The sequence below is a fragment of the Dipodomys merriami genome, unplaced genomic scaffold (assembly GCF_024711535.1).
Source record: "Dipodomys merriami isolate MVZ:Mamm:240054 unplaced genomic scaffold, mDipMer1.0.p SCAF_194, whole genome shotgun sequence".
Lineage (NCBI taxonomy): Eukaryota > Metazoa > Chordata > Mammalia > Rodentia > Heteromyidae > Dipodomys > Dipodomys merriami.
Window position 1 is genome coordinate 2,259,758 of NW_027203315.1, and position 5,269 is coordinate 2,265,026.

Here is a 5,269-nt window from a genome sequence, read left to right on the forward strand (position 1 = left end):
CAGCGGGGACACAGCAGGACACATCTTGGACACAGCGGGGGACACAGCGGGGGACAGAGCGGGACAAAGCGGGACACTGTGAGACACATAGGGGGACACAGCGGGACACAGCGGGGACACAGCGGGGACACAGCAGGACACACCGGCACACTGCGGGGGACACAGCAAGGACACAGTGGGACACAGCGGAGACACAGTGGGGACACTGCGGGAAACAGCGGGGACACAGCAGGACACATCTTGGACACAGCGCGGGACACAGCGAGGGACACAGCGGGGGACACAGCGGGGAACACAGCGGGACACAGCGGGGACACAGCTGGACACAGCGGGATACAGAGCGGGACACAGCGGGGACATAGCGAGGACACAGCGGGGACACAGCAGAAGACACAGTGGGATCCAGCGGGGGACACAGCGGGGGACACAGCGGGGACACTGTGGGATACAGCGGGGAAACAGCGCGGACACAGCGGGGACACAGCAGCGGACACAGCGGGACACAACGGGACACAGCGTGGGGCACTGCGAGAGGCATAGCGGGACACAGCAGGGGACACAGAGAGAACACAGCGGGACACAGTGGGATACAGCGGAGACACAGAGGGGACACAGCGTGGGACAGAGAGAGAACACAGCGGGACACATCGAGACACAGCGAGGGACACAACGGGGACACAGCTATGACAGAGCAGGACACAGCGGGGACACATTGGGGCACAGCGGGGGACACAGCGGGACACAGCGGGGACACAGCGAGGACACAGCGTGACCCAGCGGGAACAGCGGGGACACAGTGAGAAACAGCGAGAGACAAAGCGGAGACACAGCGGGGAGCACAGCGGGATATAGCGGGGGACATAGCGGGGACACAGCTGGGACACAGCGGGACACAGCGGGGTCACAGCGGGATAAAGCGGGGGACACAGCGGGACATAGTACGACACAGCGGGACAAAGCGTGGGACACAGCGGGACACAGCGAGGACACAGCGGGACACAGCGCTGTACACAGCTGGGGACACCACGGGGGACAGAGCGGGACACAGCAGGGGACACAGGGAGGACCCAGCAGGGGACAGAGTGGGACACAGCGGGGGACACAGGGAGGACCCAGCGGGACACAGTGGGGACACAGCGGGTACTCAGTGGGGGACATAGCGAGGGACAAAGCAGGACACCACGGGACACAGCAGGACACAGCGGAACACAGTGGGTACACTGCGGGGACACAGCGGGACACAGCGGGGGACACAGCGGGACTCATCGGTGAACACAACGGAACACAGATGGGGATACAGCGGGGGACACAGCGGGACACAGCGGGGACTCAGCTGGACACAGCGGGGTATACAGCGTGACAGAGCAGGGACACAGCGGGGACACAGCGGGACACTGTGTGACACATCGAAGACACAGCGGGACACAGCGGGGGACACAGCGAAGACACAGCTGGAAACAGTGGGACAAAGCGGGACACAGTGGAGACACAGCGGGGACACAGCGGGGGACACAGCGGGGACACAGCGAGGACACAGCGGGACACAGCGGGAGACACAGCGGGACACAGCGGGAACAAAGCGGGGACTCAGCGGGGGACATAGCGGGGGACAAAACAGGACACCACGGGACACAGCGGAACACAGCGGAACACAGTGGTTACACTGCGGGGACACAGCGGGACACAGAGGGGGACACAGCGGGACACAGCGGGACTCATCGGTGAACACAACGGAACACACAGGGGGACACAGCGGGGGATACAGCGGGACACATCAGGGACTCAGCTGGACACAGCCGGGTATACAGCGTGGCAGAGCGGGGACACAGCAGGGACACAGCAGGACACAGCGGGGGACACAGCGTGGGACACAGCGAGGACACAGCTGGAAACAGCAGGCCACAGCGGGACACAGCAGAGACACAGCGGGGACACAGTGGGGGACACAGCGGGGGACACAGCGAGGACACAGCGGGAGAAACAGTGGGACACAGAGGGACACAGCGGGCGACAAAGCGGGGGACAGCCACGGACACAGCGAAGACACAGCAGGACAGAGCGAGGACACAAAGGGGACTCAGCGGGGGACACAGCGTGGGACAAAGCTGGACACCACGGGACACAGCGGGAAACAGGGGGACACAGCAGTGCCACTGCGGGGACACAGCGGGACAAAGCAGGGGACACAGCGGAACCCAGCGGGACACAGCGGGGTACACAGCGAGAACACAGCGGGGCACAGCGGAAAACAGCGAGGACACAGCGGGACACAGTGGGGACACAGCGGGGGACACATCAGGGACACAACGGGACACAGCTGGGGACAAAGCGGGACACAGCAGGGTACACAGTTGGGGACACAATGGGACACAGCGGGGACACAGAGGGGATTCAGCGTGGGATACAGCGGGGGACAAAGCGGGACACCATGGAACACAGCAGGACACAGCGGAACACAGCGGGGACACTGTAGGGACACAGCGTGGGCCACAGCGGGACACAGCGGGACACAGCGGGGGACACAGCGGGACACAGCGGGGGACAAAGCGGGGGACAAACCTGGACACCAAGGGACACAGCGGGACACAGCAGGGACACTGCGGGGACACAGCGGGACACAGAAGGGGTCAGAGCGGGGTACACAGCGGGACACAGCGGGAAAACAGCTGGACACAGTGGGGTACACAGCGGGACACAGTGGGAACACAGCGGGGACACAGCGCAACACAGCGGGACACAGCGGGGACACAGGGGGACACAGCGGAAAACAGTGGGACACAGCGGGGACACAGCGGGGGACACAGCGAGGACACAGCGGGACACTGCGGGAGACACAGCGAGGACACAGCGGGGTACAGAGCTGTGGACACAAAGGGAAACAGCGGGGACACAGCAGGACACTCCATGACACATCGTGGACAGAGCGGGACACAGCGGGACACATCTGGCGATACAGCGGGGACACAGCGGGGGACACAGCGTGGGACACAGCGAGGACATAAAGGGACACAGCGGGACACAGCTGGGGACACAGCGCTACACAGCAGGGAAAAAAGCGAACACACAGCGGGACATAGCGGGGGACACAGCGAGAACACAGCGGAACACAGCGCAACAAAGCTAGGACACAGCGGGACATGGCGGGGTCACGGCGGGGGACACAGCGGGACACAGCGGGGGAAACATCGAGGACACACGGGACACAGCGGGGACACAGTGGTGACACTGCGGGACACAGCGGAATACAGCTGTGACACTGTGGGGACACAGCGGGACACAGCGGGACATTGCGGGGGACACAGCGAGGACACAGCGGGACACAGTGGGACAAAGTGGGACACAGCAGTGACACAGCGGGACACAGTGGAGTACAAAGCGGGGGACACAGCAAGACACAGTGAGACACAACGGGGGTCACAGCTGGAGACAACGGGGACACAGCGGGGACACAGCGGGACACAGCGTGACACAGAGGGGGACAGAGCGGGACACAGCGTGGGACACAGCGGGGACCCAGCGGGACACAGAGTGACACAGCACGACACAGCGGGACACAGCGGGGGACAGAGCGGGGGACACAGCGGGACACAGTGGGTACAAAGCGGGACACAGCATGGACACAGCGGGACACAGCGGGACCCAGCGTCGATACAACGGGGACACAGCGGGACACAGCATGGTACACAGCTGGGGACACAACGGGACATAGCAGGGAACACAGCGGAGATACAGTGGGACACAGCGGGACAGAGTGGCGTATATAGCGGGGAACAGCAGGGACACACCGGGGTATAGCGGGGACACAGCAGGACACAGCGGGGACAGAGCGGGACACAGCAGGGGACACAGCGGGGACACAGCGGGGAGACAGCAGGACACAGCGGGACACAGCGGTGACACAGCGGGACACAGCGAGAGACACAGCGGGTACACAGCGGGGAACACTGCGGGACACAGCGGGACAGAGCGGGGACACAGCGGGACAGAACGGGGGAAACAGCGAGGAAACAGCGGGACACAGAAGGGACACAGTAGGGACACAGCGAGGACACAGCGGGACACAGCGGACGAAACAGCGGGGAAACAGTGGGACACAGTGGGACACAGCTGGCGACACTGAGGGACAGAGCGGGGGACATATCGGGAGACACAGGGAGGACACAGCGGGACACAGCAGGGACACAGCGTGGACTCAGCCGGGGACATTGCGGGGGAGAAAGAAAGACACCAAGGGACACAGCGGAACACAGCAGAACACAGTGGGGGACACAGCAAGGTACACAGCGGGACACAGCGGGACACAGCGGTGACACAGCGTGACACATCGAGAGACACAGCGGGTACACAGCAGGGAACACAGCGGGACACAGCGGGACAGAGTGGGGATACAGCGGGACACAGCGGGGCACACAGCGGGACATAGTGGGACACAGCGGGACACAGCAGGGGACACAGCTGGGGACACAGCACGACCCAGCACGACACAGCGGGGCACAGCGGGGGACACAGCAGGACACAGCGCGACAGAGCGGGGACACAGCGGGGACACAGCGGGGAGCACAGCAGGGCACAGTGGGGGACATAGCGCGGACACAACTGGGACACAGCGGGACACAGCGGGGTCACAGCGAGGACACAGCGGGACACAGCGGGGACACAGAGGGGACTCAGCGGGGGACACAGCGGGAGACAAAGAGGGACACCACGGGACACAGTGGGACATAGCGGGACACAGAGGGGATACTGCGGGGACACAGCGGGACAAATCGGGGGACACAGCGGGACGCAGCGGGACACAGCGGGGGACAAAGCCGGACACAGCGGGGGACAGAGCGGGGGACAAAGAGGGACACAGCGGGGACAAAGCAGGACACAGCGGGACACAGCGGGAACAGAGCGGGACACAGAGTGACACAGCGGGGACACAGCGGGACACAGCGGGGACACAGCAGGGACACAACGGGACACAGCGCGGGACAGAACGGGACACAGCAGGGACCCAGCGGGACACAGCGGGGACACAGCGGAGACACAGCGGGACACAGCGGGACACAGTGGGGTACATAGCGGGGAACAGCAGGGACACACCAGGGGACAGCGGGGACACAGCAGCACAGTGGGTACAGAGCGGGACAAAGCGGGGGACACAGCGGTACACAGCGGGACAGAGGGGGGACAAAGCGGGACACCACGGAACACAGCAGGACACAGCCGAACACAGTGGGGACACTGTACGGACACAGCGGGACACAGCGTGGTACACAGCGGG